Below are 17,500 nucleotides of genomic sequence, written 5' to 3'. Positions count from 1 at the left end.
CCAGCTCCATATGGCTCATGACAAAAAGCTGATTAGGAGACAGGTTCTTAAAGGATTGTATGAGCAAAGCTTCTGCTCCGTCTGTCTCCACATTGATGAGAGAACCACTCTCCGGATAACGACGACATGAGAACATCTTCCCTGAACACAGAGCTTTTTGTCCTGTATCTCATCAGCTGGGCGACTTTGACAGCTTCAGGGAGAAAGGACGTATTAGACCTGTGTCAGAGGGTCAGTGTTAAGAGCTGCATCACGGTGACCTCTGGGGAGCAGGGGAGGCAGGAGCAGGGGGGGCAGGAGCAGAGGAGGCAGGAGCAGGGGAGGCAGGAGCAGAGGAGGCAGGAGCAGGGGAGGCAGGAGGGGTGCAGGGGTGCAGGGGTGCAGGGGCGATGGTCGTACTCCACCAGTCGGTTTTATGGTGAGTTTAATGAGGTCAAGTTGGTGAGGTTAATGGCCTGGTTGCTTTTTACCAACCGCTCCAGTGGAAGACGGTGCTCTGGCTTCAAATGAGCAGAACGAGATCTCAGTGCAGAGTAGGATTGTGGGTTTTGAACAGAAGCCGTTAACATTCGACATCCTGGTGTTTGAGTTGTGTTCTTGGAAAAGTATCCTAAGAACCTGTGCTCCTGCAGGTGTCGGTGTGTTTCCTCCACGACGGCGTGCCTTGCTACTGAGAACGTTTTCACCATTTTGATGTACTGGCCAATTCGATGTCGGTCGAGACAGTTATCAATCCTTGCCGTTGATTATTCTACGTATAAACATACTTTAGTTCTCACCAGCTGCCCCGAGGTTCAGCTCATTTTACCCGTTACACATTTTACTCGGGTTCCCGACCCGGTGCTCGACTCTGGTAGATAGTCGACCATGGGGTTGACACCTTGTTAGAAATCTCAGAAATACATCTAGTGCTTCTCCCTCACTGAAATATAAAAGAATATATGAACATGCAATTAGTTTTGAGGGACAGGTGGTGAATTGAATGACTCAGCTCTTCTCTCGACAGCGTCACAGAGAAAGCTGTTGATCTGTCTTGCTCTTGTGTGGTGGAAGACGAAGCTGTTGATACGTCTTCCTCCTCCTCCTCCTTCCCGTCTCTCCCTCAGTAACTCAGAGACTCCGTCACTACGGGGAAATCAGTGAGTTTCATGATCTTCATAATAAACTTCAGAGTTTTGATGGATGTTGGTCCCCCGCCGGTCGAGAGGAGGAAACAGTTTCCTGTGTGTTTGTGTGTTTTCAGAGATCTGAAACACTGTGTGCGTCTCGTAGCGCGTTAGGAATGTCCAGCGCCACAGTGACTCCAGATGTGTGTTGTCGTATTGATCCACTGGATCATTAGAGCTCCAGAAGGTTTGTTCATTACTCTGCTCATTGATCCAGAAAATTCCCACAACCGACTGTTCCCAGCGCAGAGAGGGAGAAAGTCGACCGCTTTTCAATGGTGCTCGGTTTCTGTCTGGCTTAACTAATACATGGAGCTGTGTGTGTGTGTGTGTGTGTGTGTGTGTGTGTGTGTGTGTGTGTGTGTGTGTGTGTGTGTGTGTGTGTGGCTCATGGTTGAATTGCCTGCTTACTGAAGAGGGCGCAGTGTAATTGTCGGGTCAACAGTGTCTCTTGACCATTCAGACATGAGACGACTTTCCGCTGCTGTTTCTATGTTGAAGAAACGTGAGGAATCAGCTTTTTGATTATTTATCGACTGTGAAACTTCTTTTAATTTAAAAAATGTACAGACGAGATTCACAGACTTTAATATAACGAGACAAACACACACTGTAGAAGACTCCGGTATCGAAACTCGACTACGTCTTGCCTGATCGTGTTTGTCAGTGTTTTTTGAGTATTGAGCTTTTATTTCATGTGGCAGCAAAGCATAATTATAATATAACCATAATATATTTTCCCTTTAAATAAACAGCTTGAGGTGTGAGTAATAAATTAATATTGGGCTGTTGTTTATGTTAAAGAAGATTCTCGTGCATATTTATTTTTTGAGTCACACCTCATTTAATCCCAGGATTTGTTTTACAGCTGCCACCATTTTTAATTATTGACTAATCTGTTGTTGTTCTTTTAATTAATAGATCTGTTTGTCTATAAAATGCCATAAAATGATGCTGTAAATAGTTTCACACTGACAGAACAACAGCCCAGAACCGGAAGATTTACAGTTTACCCTCACATTGAAAAACAAATGTTCGCTTACAAACAATAATTTGTCCGTCGGATTGATTCTTTAGCGATCAGCTCATCGATCAACGGACTAAACGCTGCAGCTCTTCCTCTAACGATTTTCTAAATGATCGCTTCCTGTGCCCGGAGCTTTAAAATCCCCTAATTAGATGATAGAAGCCGGGTTAGACAGAGCAAGTGTAGAGCAATGACATGACATCACACATGTCAGTGAGACACGTGGACCCTGAAGGAGCCTGAGTAACGTCCTGAATCACAACGACTGACAGATATAATAATTAGAGACAGACAGATGGACAGACAGGTGGTTAAACAGAGAGACGGTTTGGATGGACGGACGCGCAGATAGATTAACAGATGGACGGACAGAGAGGCAGACGGGACTTTGATCATGAAGGGAGAAACGGACAGACAGACGTATAAATAGACAAGTGGACGGACGTGTGTGTGTGTGTGTGTCTGTGTGTGTCTCAGTGTGTGTCTCAGTGTGTGTGTCAGTGCCATTCAACACTTGAGAGATTGCTATTTGATGCTCATTTCAGACCTGATAAAATCGTTTGTCTGAGCTTCAGCAGCCAGAGCAACAGTGCACACACACACACACACACACACACACACACACACACACACACACACACACACACACACACACACACACACACACACACACACACACACACACACACACACACACACACACACACACAAAATGTCCTCACAACGGTGGTATTGGCCCTCATGACTATAGATAGACATGAACACACACACACACACACACACACACACACACAGTGAGTACTGCAGAGATGTGAGGTGTCAATCATGCTTCAGCGTCACATGACTCTTGTTCACATGAGAAACTGGGTTTTGTGGAAGAAACCAGATAAAAGGAGGGAAACTGAAAGTTCAATAATCAGAGTCTCGTCTACAGACGTCGTCCAAACTGAACGAGACGTGTTTGACTCGTGATCGACGTCGCTGCTGCGAGGAGAGTTTAGCTGAACGTTGTTTTCTTGATGTGGAGCCGTCAAAAAGTTTCTGGGTACGACGACAGCGACGACTTTTCCTTCTGCTCACAGGAAACTTCCCCACGAAAAAGAAATGAACAACTTAAATGTTAGTTTGTCGGTTGTAAACATTGAAAGGCAGAGGAAGGAAGTGACTTCGGATGAAGAGCTACAGGAAACCGGCTATATTTGTGTTTTCTTTCTTTCTTTAATTACATTTCTTTGTCAAGAGGGTTTGATGACGACATCTTAGGAATCATCATACCTACAAATAGGATGATTACGTTTTTTTTTACTTCTATTAGCATCGGCCCCCTGACAAGTAGGAAGTGCCGGCCCCGTCCTTCAGAACCCGACGCTCGCTGCTCCGACAGGTGAAGCTCAAGGCCGAGACGTCGAGGAAACAAAAGAGGAACAAAGAGACGAGTGTTCCAGTGACCGACCAGGCCTCAGTATTAATACATGCAAATGAAAACAGTAAAGACAGTCCGGACTTGACGGAACACTACCTACCGCCTCCTCCTCCTCCTCTATTTACCTCTGTTAAATATTTCATGGTGCCATCCAGACCTGTCTGTCATCTCAGCGTACACTGGTTTGTCTGGGTTAGCGATGTCTGCTCCATCCGTCTCCCTGCGTCAGCCTGCGTTCCCCTTTTCTCCTCACGATTCTCCACAACAAAGGAAAGAAGCTAAACGCTAAAGGCTGCACAGAAAGTTTCCAGAAGTCACTGGATGACGACTTATCTTCTTGCATCTTGTGTGATGTCTGAAGCATTTTGACTTTCACCGTCTCACTGGTTTAGCTTTGAAGCGCCTGCGTGTTTCTCTCCGGCGCAGGTCGAGGGCTCTGCTCGACCGTTGGATTGTGTCGAGCGTTGAAACGTAATCAATGTGAGCAGCGGGCTGTAACAGCAGCACTGGAGGATTTATTATTTCATACAACTTGTCTATCAAGTCCAGACAACTACAGTTAAACTACAGCTTCAGAACGGCCGTGTGTTCAGACAGAGTTCACGTCGAGAGCTTGACTTTGATGCATCAACGTAGGATAACATTAGTTTTACTGGTGTTTGACAACATTTCAATAAATGATGTGATCACCAGGAAGCAATGGATGAAGAGATTCTGAAGAGGATGAGCGACGCACAACCTGTGAAACAAGCGTGGGGTATTTCACTTTTACTGACATTACATCGGCTCCCAGTGAGTTTTAAGATTGATTTTAATATTGTATTGATTTTCTAGGTCTGCAGGCTCCATCTCTTTTCAAAGCCTTCACCTCGGAGCAGCTTGTGATCTTACTTTTACTTCAAAGTTATTGTTGTTCTTTTATTACCATTATAATTGATGTACTTGTTTTCAACCACTTGTTTTCTTGTTGTTCAGCCCTTTGTTCTGTATGTGTCCAAAAGGTTTCTTCTCTGTGTCGTATTCACTGTTAACAGATCCCTCACTTCACCTCTAACAGTCATATCACAGGTTCACTGAGACAAACTGACATTTTTAAAAGTCATTTCACACTTTTGCAGCTTCCTTCTGCAAAAAAAATGCAAATTTTAGATATTTATTTATAGTAATAGTTAATTTGCATTAAAAAACAGAAACTGAAAGAGAGATTTGACAGATATGTCGCTGTGGCTGAGTGAGCAGATAGTTCATTCTCCAGCCTAATGCACATGCACACGCACACACACACACGCACACACACACACACACACGCACACACACACCTGAATATATGATGTGTGAGATGAAAGAGAGAAGCTGCCGTCTGAATGTTTTCATGTATAATGCACATGTAAGTGCAGCGTCTACTCCGAACGCTTTCAAACATGTGCTCCTCACATCGTTCACATCTGAAGAGTAACACACAACCGAGGTCAGCAGACAGTCACACACACACACACACACACACACACACACACACACACACACACACACACACACAGCCGGTAACAAGTGAATCCTTCAGACGCACGTTTACTTCAGTTGAGAATATGATGAATAAGTTGAAGGTGAAAACTTAGAGCCTCGTTTTTGCTGCTTCATAAAACACTTTCCTATAAAAACACGATTCAAGCAATGAATCATGAACAGATTGTGAGAGAAATAAGAAGATATGTCATTGACACGTCATTAATATTTATTTATAGTTCATGGTTTCAACTATTCAAACCTTAAACTGTTGGATGCAAATTGTCAGGATTATTGTAACCTGATGACATCATGTTAGTCTGAATCAGTTCCGAGTCACATTTGAAAAACAGCTGTGATATTACAAGATGTTATCATCAGTAAAATCACTTCATATCCTAAATAAAACTAAATTATAACTGGTTAATGATAAATATCTCCACACACACACACACGTTGTTAAACAGCGGGGGGGGGGGGTCTGTCTCGTTCATCTCAGAACTCACAGTCAGACGTTATCGTCCAGGAGCAGCTGGATGTTCTGATGAAGACGTTTCTCTCATCCAGGTCATGTTGTGCTTTACCTCAGCAAACTGAGCCGAGGAACTCCTGATTTCTATTCACCTCCATCTGCTGGAGTTCACCCTCCATCATCCCCTCACACAGAAACATCCTCAAACAATGTTTAAACCATTTAATCCTCAGGTTTGTTTGTCCTCACGTCTGCGATGAGACTGAGGTTGTAATGCTGCAGCAACAGGATGAAAAAATGCAAGACTGGAATTTAAAACATGACGGAACATGGACTGAACGCCTCTGACAGGCGTCATCATCAGCAGGAGAACTAATGATGAATTCGTGGCATTAGGTGAGGTGTGATTTCTTCTGCAGTTTTAATTAATTATTTAATTAAATCGTAGCTGTTACAGATTTTCTTAGACGTAGATTTTATTGTTTTGAAGCCTCGAGTTTGACATTTTGTCCAGCGCCATCTTGTTTTGTTTTTAAAAAGCGGAAGACACTATATTTGTCGGAGCGAGAGACACCTCCATCAATTAGACGGCAGTAGCTGTCAATCACGCAGTGTCTACGCCCCGAATGTATATGGTGCTTTATGATCTAATTTACTTTATATAGAGATTTGAAACTAGAGATTGATCTGCACCAGTAACATATATATATTTTCTCTATGACGATGTTTCCCTCAGATCCGAAGCACAAGAGGCCCAAAGAAACTAAAATGACATCACCGGTCGTCTGCAGCTCGCTGAGAGCCACGGATCTCTTTCCTCCTCATTTCCACCACGAGAAAAACAACATTCTTCACACACCATCATGTTTGGCATTTTAATAATTATCAGGCCATAATCAAATTGAGTGAAGCAGCACAACGCCTGAGGCACTTGAACAATTCGGTCGAGGGAGAATCACGCACGACACTCTCCCTCGTCGATTGGACACGCTGCCATTATTGCATAATCTTATGACTCTGGCAGGCTATATTAAGAAAGGTGGTAATAATGCAAAGGGCTGGAAGCCACACATCCGCTACACACACACACACACCTGCACACACAACACACACACACACACACACACACACACACACACACACACACAGAAAGGTCCCCAAATGAGGCTGGATTCACACGTACAACCAATTAGTTTGACAGTGAAGAGCTGCGGAGTTGAGAACACACTCAGTCACTGTTTCTCTGCAGCTGACAGAGCAGCAGAAGAGGGAATCAAATAAAAATCTGCTTAGTTTTATTCTCAAACCGCTCCGCGAATACTAAAATACATTTAAATAAAGTATTCCGCTCACACAAAGGAATATTTTTTTCTTGAATAATATGGATTTTTTTTACCAATGTTATTCAGGAGCGTGGTCTTTGCGCTTGCACTCTAATAGCTCTTGAGCCCTTGCACAGCTCGGCTTCAGCTCTTTTGCTTCTGTACATGTTTGGAAAAGTACCAATAGCCAAAGTACTCGAAACGAGAACGGAGAAATTTCTTCCACCAACACTACACCTGACATTCTATTGGCTGCAAACTTGTTGCACCAAAAAAATCCACAAGCAAAGATTCCCCACGTGCAGAGAAGCAGCGTGAGAGAGAGGAGAAGAGCTGGAGCTGGAGGGCAGGAAACACAATGAGGGAATATCTGAGTGCGAGCGCAGGGTTTTAAGTGACAGCATTAGAAAATCTGAATGTGTGTGTTAGTGGGTGAATGTGTTTTAGAGGCGAGGTGGGCCGCCTGTCACGGCTCCAACAAGTCCCGGCTGAGGGATTAACGGCAGCTCCGCAGTAGTTGACCAGAGCAGAGCAGTTTATTGATCTGCTACTTAATCCATCTCCGTCTTCAGAGAGAAGCGAACATATGCAAGCGAACGTGTTGTTTGGTCGTTCATAATTGAACAGCGTGGGAACATGTGATGCAGCCTGAGCGACAAAAACCTCAGAGAAAGAGAGAGAGAGAGAGAGAGAGAGAGAAATGAAAGAAGAAATTAAACCTGGCTCATAAACACCAAAGGGCGAGGGTTTGATTCTGGGATCCAGTAAAGCCGATAGAAACAATCTGCCTTGTCTGGTAACAGGTGCACCCAGAGCTTTTTTCCCAGCAGCCTCTCTCCCAGCAGCTGCCTCTCCCGGAGCCCGGCCATAGAAAACAGCAGTGGGGTTTTCTTTATTGGCCTTTTGATATTGGAAACGAGAGTCGGGCCCCGACGCTTTGCCCACAGTCAATATTTGCCAGAATTAAACAAAAGCAGGAAGCGATGGCAAACTGGCGAGGAGCCGCGCGGCTAATGATGCAATATAATGGTCATCTACCAATCCCAAAACAAACAGACAGACATGAATGTGAGCTGGATTTTAAAATAAATTAGCAGGAGCAAATTACAGAGAGAAGAGCAGACCGGGAGTGAAAAGGTGCTTTGAGGTTTCACCCGACGGCAGCGACTGGAAAGGCTGCTCGGTGTCCGGAGCGTCCTCGGCGAGCAGGTTGGAGACGAGTGTCCCCGGGCGCTCGCTGCCAAGTCCTGCTTAGGTCACTTGGCTCAGTCAGAGTCCGTCTGACTGACTGAAGAGGTTCCAGCTGCCCCGCTCCACCTCTCACTCTCCTCACAGACAGATGCTAAACTTCTTTTAATTCCCCTCGTCTCAAAATGACAGAGTCGGTCTGTTACCGTCGCCTGTGGATCTGAATTCATGACTTCAGCTGCACGGACAGAAGTTCAGAACACACATGCTGTCTGAGCTCGGTTAGTGTTGAGGTGTCACTGGGGGGGGGGGGGCAAAGATAGAAAATCTACTATATTTCCATTTGACGTAAATGCAAACTCAAAAAACAACTTGAAGTTTCAATTCACCGTCAGAGAAATATAAAAGATGCAAATGTCAACGTCATGGTGGCACGAGACAAAATGTTTCTTTTCAATAGTGCGTAAAATAGAATTTATTAGGAAAAGCAAAAGCAATATGGTAAACAATAGGGATATGAAGAATAAATACGTTTTAAAAGTTAAAAATATAAAGAAAGAGATTCATAATTAATTTGAGAATCTCTGAATATACACAGAAATAAATGAATAAATGCAAAAATAGGTGAAATAACCAATTTTACAACCTTTCTATTTGACTTAATATTTCCATTCGTATTTATTAATGTATTCTTTTATTTTATTCCTCTTTATATGTCCACATATTTCCTTTTTCTTTGACAGACATTTCATCCTATGACTCCATACATGACACAATGTCATCATGTTGCTTCTACAGGTTGTTTTCTGCTGAGTTAGTATCTGATATTTAGTGATTGACAAGGACCTGTCTGTGCAGACGTGTGAATCCACGTCTTCAGATTTCAGATGCAGAATCAGTGATTTAGTTGGTGACATAACATCAGATGAATGATGCTGTAGAGGAAACATGCGTTTTCTCGCTCTAATGACGTGCACAGAGGGAAAAGGAGCGAGCGTCAGATTCCTGTTTTCCATGGACTGAGAACCTGAGCGTCCTGATTCTCTCACATCTTCCTTCATCGGTCTCCTCTTGACTTTCCCTGCTCTTCCTTGTGTCCCTGCTCTTATTTGCATCTTTGACAGAATAATACCCCGTGGCTATATAAGAGCTGTACATCCATATGTGTTCTCTGTGTTCGCCTGCAGGACCTCTTTAAACCCAGAGACAGGAGGGCGCCCTTGGGGAAATCAGGCTCCATCTGGTGACTTCAGGCTGCTTTACATCCACAGCATCTCCCATCAGCACAGCATGACGCTCTTATGGCGGAAACCACACATGAACTTTGGTGCTCTGCAGTGAAATGATCCCGAACAAGACGATTTACAAACCTAAAAGTGATCTTTAGTGTCTTTATGATTCACCCTTCATAACTGTGTCACGCGTCACATCGACTGTACGCCATCGGTTTGCAGCTCATCAGAAAACGCCCTCTGATCCGTACAGGTTGGTGGCGCGGTGACTCACACGTCATACAGCGTTTGGCATCTAGTTCAAAGCAGCCGGCTGCATCTGCTCCTCCGCCTAATGCTGCCACATTGACTCCGAGGTTGAAATGAGGAGATTAGAATATGGATGGAGGCCAGAGTTTAAGCCTGAATATCTCGAATGAGGAGCACATAATGGTAGAAGGAGGAATTAGTCACTGCCGCTGGAAGGCAGAGCTTAGTGTTCGCCATGAGGTTCAGTAGATGCTGTGTGAGCATGTGTGTAGTTGCCTTTGCTTTTATTTGTGGCTATTTGAAGTTTGAAGAAATGAGAATCAGGGAGATCGGATTCACTCTAAATAACCATCAACATCGGAGCCTATCAATTATAGGAAATCATAAGAATTACAAATTAGCAAAAATAAACTGCTGAACTAAATCCAGTGAAATAACGAAATCTTTCGCTTGTGGAAACATTTTCAGGAAATCAACCAGAGTGACCACGATCAAAAACAAGACATTTTTGTTTTTGCATCCATTTGTTTCATTTGGGTTTTCGGCCGAGACATGGTTCACATAAATGAGACGAAATCTGCAACAACAGATTTCAGGAAGCACGGTGAAGATTCTGCCCTTTTCACGAGGCGGTGGCGAGTCCGAGGCCTAATGAAGTCGCAGCCTGGATTCATCTGCTTCCTATTTGAACGTATTAGTTCAGAGCGAGCGGCCTGATGTACCCCCCGTCACTCTGGCTTCATCACTTTCATTTACTGCCATTACAGTCCCGGGCTCCGTCCTCCTCCTCCTCCTGCACACTCATGTCTTATGCCTCCATAATTTCTTCCGCACACGGTGACATCTTCATTGACCACCTGCTTTGGCGTCTATTTCTGGCTCCGTCTGCGCCTCAACCTATTTTTGCTTCCCTCAGCTGATGTGCTCGTTCACCTGGCAGCTCCACGTCCTCCACAAGGCTACAACGGGAAAAATTGCTCCAATTACGCTTTTGACATCGCTGGAGTGAAAAGCACGGATGCTCCAACACTCGTCTCTTGGTCTTAAAGAAGAAACCACACACAAACTTGAATGATGTGGACAAAATTCAACTTGACATGTTGACACCTTTTCAAGAGGCTCTGCAGCAGGGCCCGGACACTTGGCCCTTTTGATCGGCAGCAGAAATGTCATCTGGTACCACATCCTCTCTCTGTTGCTCTTCGACAGCAGCCGTCAGTGCGTGTTGACTTCATCTAACCCATGTGCAGCAATGGGTTGTGAGAGTTAATGCAGGAAAAGCTGACGAGAGGTGACACAGGTGGACTGTTTGCCTCCTCGTGAACCTGCACATGCAGAATGTGTATTATAAATTATTAATATATATTGTTAAAGGACCACAGTTGATCCATGATCTGTACAGATCGACCGCAGCAGCTCAGATTGTGCACTGAAGGAGTGAAAGGATTAAAGACGCCTCCTGCAGAGGCTGAGGTTTCACCGTCTGCGTGGACGGTAAAAACAAGCAAAACTCGAACTCACAGATCGATTATGGTGGTAAGGGAAGTTTTTGGGACATTATGCATCCAAAAGAAATACCGTTCTGTGACTATAAACCTTGATTTGATCTTGAGTTTTGTATGTTGCATCTTTACTTTCTGCAAACCCTGGGCAGTGGTGCCATCAACCACAGCTGGAGACTCACAACGCAGCGTTTCCTCCATTTAAATAACTTTGCATCTGAACCCAATCGAGCCGATGATCACAGATTTGCTGGAGCTGTTTAGTTTTTGTATAAACAGCTCGTAGGAGAAATTGTTGCATGAATTCACCTGCAGCCGCGGCAACAAGCAGGTGGACGGAGAAAACATGTGTGTGCGTGTTTGTGTGTGTGTGCAGTATCTTTGTGTAGATCTTCGTACCTCAGCTCCGGGAGCTTTTCACTGAATAGTGGAAATTATCCATCTGTTAAGAATCTAATTGAGTAAGCGAGTTCTCTCATCATTGATTATCAACTTCATCATGTGACTGTGGGCGAAGCGTAAGTGCAAAATGGACACTGTTAAATTCAGAAATAATGAAGCGAGCTCTTCACAAAGCCGAGCTCTCTTTTACCAAGAGCTCTCTTGATGATGAAGGTGCAGCACGTCTGATTAACGCTGTGGTTAATTCTCCTCCCCAGTCCGACCCCATGCCCCCAACGGACCAGCTCTCATTACACATTGTCCAGGATCAACGGCAGGAGAAGTGTTATCGAGGCGGAGCCGGGCGGCCTGCAGGTCTCAAGTGGTGTCCTGCAGGTGGGGATGTGTGTCAGAGAGGGTGAAGAGTGGAGTTAGTGAACCAGCAGCAGAGAAGTGAGGCCACGTACGAGGTCACGACTGCAGAGACGAGAGTGAAACCAACATGGCACCTCCCTCCATCACAGATGAGGGTGAGCAGGAGGCACAGGATGTGGTTTCTCTCCTCTAGTGTGTTGTAGAGGTTGTTTGGTGAATGTTAAAGTTATGCAAAGTTGAAAAAAAACACAGTCCAGCCCAAACGCCTGCATCACAATCGTCCAATCAGCAGCCACGTGTATATAAACCCTGCCTCAGAAATTCAAGTCTGCAACAAAACACTGTGACGGGTCTGAATACTTTCTGAATGCTCTGTGCTAAAAGAATAAAACCCAGATCCGTCCATTCTCATCCCGTCCTCTTCATCTTCCTGTTTTGCATTTTGATCACATCTGCTGTTACCACACCCCTTCATTACTTACCCTGCCCCCCCCCCCCCCCCCCCCCCAACCATTACCCGCCCATCCCCTCTTCATTTCCCCATCATGGAGTCCTCCCCCATCTCTCTCCTGCTCTGCCTCACTGGTGATAAGAGGCTGAACACCAACACACATCACACTGGTTAACGATATAAACTGTCATAATTCACCCTTTGTTTTAATTCACATGATTGTTTATCATCATTGACCTAGAAAAAAAAATGTATTATTCTATTTTCAAGCAGCTGTTTTGTTCCACTGAAAGAATCCCAGTCATTAATGGGACCATATTTACATAAGAGGCCACATGTGGCCAGTGTGATGAAGATCACTCAGCTCATTCCCTCTCACTGTTCTCAGCTGTTTCCAAACAGCAACACGTCACCTGTGCAAACCAGACCCATGACCGGGTTATTTCCATCTGCCGCTAAAAGCTTTTATCGTTCGCTCGTCTTCACCTGAAGCTTCGGCCAAAACTTCAGTAAAGATATTCTCACTCTGACGTCTTGGTCACGGACACGTGGACACTTCCTGTTTGAAGCAGGATGTTAAGATTCTCCACCAACAGACTGAGGAAGAGTTTTTATCTCAGAGCCGTGACCTCCATCACGTCCCTGCCCAAACACAGCAAGGACACACACACACCTTCAGAGACTGGGACTAAAACACACACACACACACACACACACACACACACACACACACACACACACACACACACACACACACACACACACACACCTTCAGAGACTGACTAAAACACACACATAACCCACACACACACTCCAACTTCACAAAATCTTGTTTTGCACCATTTGATAATACAGTTTTTCCTGCTATCAATATGACTATAAACCTTCTGTATATACTTATTTGCTGAAGCTGCATCTACTGTTGTTTTCAAGCTATGTCTCTATGTATTTTTACACCTATAAATAGATGTGCCTCGGAGAGAGAAGCCTCACTGTACCAGAGGATGATGACAATAAAGATGTTGAATCTTTCTACACTTTCATCAAAATTACCTTTTTCCTTCATTTCCAACGCTGTCGTATCCAGGTCGCTCTGCCCCCCCATCCCCCGAGCCATTCAATCAGCTGACTTCTTATTCTGCCTCCATCGCCTGCACCTCATCTCACAGGAACCATCAAGGTGCTTCATCTGTAATGTTCCATCTTTATTTCTGCCACCAGCGTCTTGTACTTCCTACATCTCACCCTCCCTCGGCCTCCGTGTTTCAGAGGTTTTACACCAAAGACCTTCACCGTCAACTCAGCAACTCTCCACTGATCTTTCCTCGATGACGCGTGAATGTAAAAGACTCAAAGTGATAAATTATACAGTTGGAATTCAGTTCAACATGTGGAAGACTTTCTGGTCCTTTTGTGAAATCAGCTTCATTTCTAACTTCTTACTTTTTAACCATGTTATTGTCAGTCCACCACTTTGGTCCAAGCTGGAATATCTCCACTGTTGGATGGATTGTAATAATGCGATTTATTTTACATTCATGATTTCCAGAGGATAAAGACAAATGTCATTATGCCATCCGTACAGAAGAATTACATTTTCAGATTTGTGTCAATTGACTATTTAAAGATTTGTGGTTAATTTAGAGATTCATGGTTTCCAGAGGAAATCCAAATGTTTTTGGTTGATTCTCTGACTTTTCCTTAATTGCTACAGAAGAATTACATTCCCGGATTCTTCAGATTTGGTTCTGGCAGAAACAACTGACACAGAATTGTATATGAATATTTGTGGTTCTCAGACAATGTGAATGTGAACAAACCCTTTGACAATCATCTGGTTGAATTTTGAATTTTACAAGCTTTGCTTTCGGACGTATGAGAGATGCAATGATCAAACTTTAATATGCTGCACCTCAACCTGAAACCAGTGTTCTCTGTTTGAATTTTAAATGCATCTATCACTTTTGTATTAAACAAGTAAAAAGTCCAGCTTTACTTTGCGTTTGGTTCGATGCTCAGCGAAGATGCTGAACGCGGTGACGGAGCCCGGCTTCATTATCAGGCCGATCATCTGCTGCTGCCTGACAAGGAGCCAGGAGGGAGTTTAAGCACAAAGCGCCTCAGGAGACACACACACCTGAGACGCCACAATGCTTCACCGCTTATCTGTGCTGTCAAACATACACACACACGCGCAGATGCACAGACGCACACAGATACACAAACACAGGGCACAGAAAAGTGGGGACATTCGTCCTCACTGCTGCTCGGGGCCACGTCCACTAATTCTCCCACCGACACACATGCACCGAATGATGTGAATAACAAGAGGAGAGAGTGGGAGGCAACTAATGAGCGACAGGGGCAGGAAACGGCAGCGGCAGATGAAGGGAGGAGCAGAGATGTCAGATAATTTGACAGTTATTTCACTGTTCGAGACACACAGTGTCATAAAGCTTATTTCTCTGCGACTGGAGCAAATGGGCTTTGAGATGAAGTCAGTATTAGGAGATAAGACGAAGATGGAGATGAAACATCTTGAAAAGGAGAAGAAAATCACTCAGATTTGTATCTTTGTAAGACGTGAAAAACGTTTCTGCATTTTGTTTTATGAAATTAAGCTCATTATCGATCCAAACAACACGGTTGTTGCTTCGCTGCTGATTCATTTACTGCAACACACAAGGATTCTTTAATAAATGTGGTTTAATTAGGATCAAATTAATCAGTTTCCCAGAAGATATGATTTGATTCTGATTTAGAAAACAGGATGTGTTAGATTCACTGAGTTTGACACCACCGGCTTCATGGAAAACTGGATTGTATTTGCATTTTTGCACATAAATAAAAAACATGTATATTTTGTCAAGACACAACTCAACCTCACGGAAAATACATAACGATGTTAATTCTCCTTTTGTTGCAGCTAAATCTCAGTTGGCAGCAGCACAGAGGGAGAAAGCAGATGCAGAGCCAGTGGAAGCACATGCACAGCGCTGGTCTGCACATGTCCTCGTTAAGAGCAGGGCGCAGGCCCTAACCTGATTATAACCAAGCCAAGACCCACTCAATTAATAGGACCAATTGCCTGGTGCAGTCCCACACAGCTGCTGCTGCTTGGGGAGCGCAGCAGCAAATGAACATTGATTGAACTGAGCCCGAGGTTGACGCCGAGTCTTCAGAGAACTCCGTCTCTCCGTTCTCTCGCTCCGCAGTTTCCTCCAGACTGTCATTTTCAGATATGAACAAATTCTAAATGATGGTTTAAATGAGAACTCTGCAGGAAGCTGCTGATTACAGGATGAAAATAAATAAACACAAATTCACAGGGTGCTCAGTCATGACAGATCTCATATTTATAAAGGTGCAAAAGTGTGCGCGTGTGTGTGTGTGTGTGTGTGTGTGTGTGTGTGTGTGTGTGTGTACGTGTGTGTGTGTGTATACATGTGTGTGTGTTCTCTTTCCTCATGAGCTTCTGAGGTGTTGGCTACGATATTCGTCATGAGAGGGGTCTATAAATAATAACCTTCCTCCCAGTGTGTGATTCAGAAGCTGTGATGTATAACTGCAGTGTGTTGCAGCACTTCAGCTCCATATTAAAGGTGTGTGAGTCTGTGTGTGTGTGTGGGGTGGGGTGGGGGGGGGGGGTCAAGGTCAAGTGTTGTGGTTTTAATGTTGGTGCTCATGTGCCATGTGTACCAGTCTGAATGACAGCAGCACATCCTGTGAGTCAAACGCAGAGAAATGATCCACATGCTGCACAACTGTGCTGCACAGTCACACCAGATGTGGGTTTGATGTTGAACAGATGAGTTTGTAATGTTTCAGATTGGCTCTGTTCCAATCAATGCTCCTGATCAATCAATAAAAAGGAAGATAAGGACTCGAACCAACAACTCATATCACATGACCATTCACACATGTCACAGATAACACAGATAACAGCTCGTCTCCTCCATGTTAACAGTTGCATCATTGTAAAATACAGGGTCAGTAACACTTGTGATTAATTATCCATGTTCCGTTCTGAGGATAGCGACGGCTGACGAATCAGAGAAGGCTACGTCGTGACAGAAAAGATCCAATCAGCACGAGGCGGTGAGGAGTCGACTCCATCGTTTCCAAACACCTCCGTCTGTTTTTGAACAAACAGCCTTTTTCCTGCTCTAGACTTAGTGAAAGTTAAATCCTGAGATGTTTCCAACGGCTGAGACGAGTGAAACAATGGAGCAGCTGCACAAACTGAATGAGCTTTCAGGTCGACTCCTGCCAGAGACGAGTGGCTTTTTAAAGTGATGGCGATTCCCATTTGATTCTGAACACAACAAAGAACCTCAGAAACACACGCCCGGAAACACAAAGACAACGTCCTTCTCCTGAAACCCTCTTTGATTTAACGAGGAACTAAAGTCACATCGTTCAAAGACACACGGCGACATGTTTGTCAGAGCGCGCCCCGTAATCCATTTATATTTAGATGTCCTGAAATACCCTTTCCTCCCACCAGGGCGGTGACACACACTCTTCCATCTCGCACTCCCAGCCTCCCCACCCCCACAGCCGTTCATCTCAACACCCCCGCTCCCCTCTGACAGGCAGAAAGGCCACAATGAATTCTTGACATCCATGCGAGTTAATTACAATGACTGCACATGCACTGCTGGAGACGTGTAATTATCTGCACCTCGTCAAGTGCGAGTCCTGCGTTTGAGCCACTCGGGAGAAATGCACGAGGGCTAATCTACAGAACATGTGGAGGAGAAGGGGATCATCTCGTTGTTTGAGTTGTGTGTCAGCTTGTGTGAAGGTTGTGTGCGTTTGTGCGCACGCAGCGTCTCCTCTGAATAATGCAGAACAATGCATGATTACAGTGTTTGAGACCTGAAGTATCTGTGGATGCAGCGACTCTGTCATGTGCCACATAACAGCAGAGAGTGTGAAGACAAAGGACAATACAGCACTGAGGAGTCGTTGGTCTTTTTTCTTTCCTTCTCATCCTCACAGCAGATTCCCAGAAGCCTCGGAGACAAAGCTAACAACTCACTTCTTTGCTTCGCAGAGAGGAGAGAGGAGAGAGGAGAGGAAACAAGAGGAGGAGGGGGAGAGGAAACAGGAGGAGGGAGCTCTGGATGTGCCTTTGAGCGACTTGCTTGCTGCGTGGTCAGATCATCTTTTCCTCTATCCTGCTGTTACATGTCACAGGTTTCGG

At 44.6% G+C, this 17,500-nt stretch overlaps 1 protein-coding gene across 1 annotated transcript in view; it reads right to left on the bottom strand.

Moving 5' to 3' along the window:
* Positions 1 to 17,500, bottom strand: part of kcnh3 (potassium voltage-gated channel, subfamily H (eag-related), member 3) — an 87,805-nt gene that overhangs the window by 69,051 nt on the left and 1,254 nt on the right.

This window comes from Hippoglossus hippoglossus, chromosome 21, assembly GCF_009819705.1.
Source record: "Hippoglossus hippoglossus isolate fHipHip1 chromosome 21, fHipHip1.pri, whole genome shotgun sequence".
NCBI lineage: Eukaryota > Metazoa > Chordata > Actinopteri > Pleuronectiformes > Pleuronectidae > Hippoglossus > Hippoglossus hippoglossus.
Note: the sequence above shows the minus strand (reverse complement) of the source record. Positions and strands in the feature narration are given on the sequence as shown.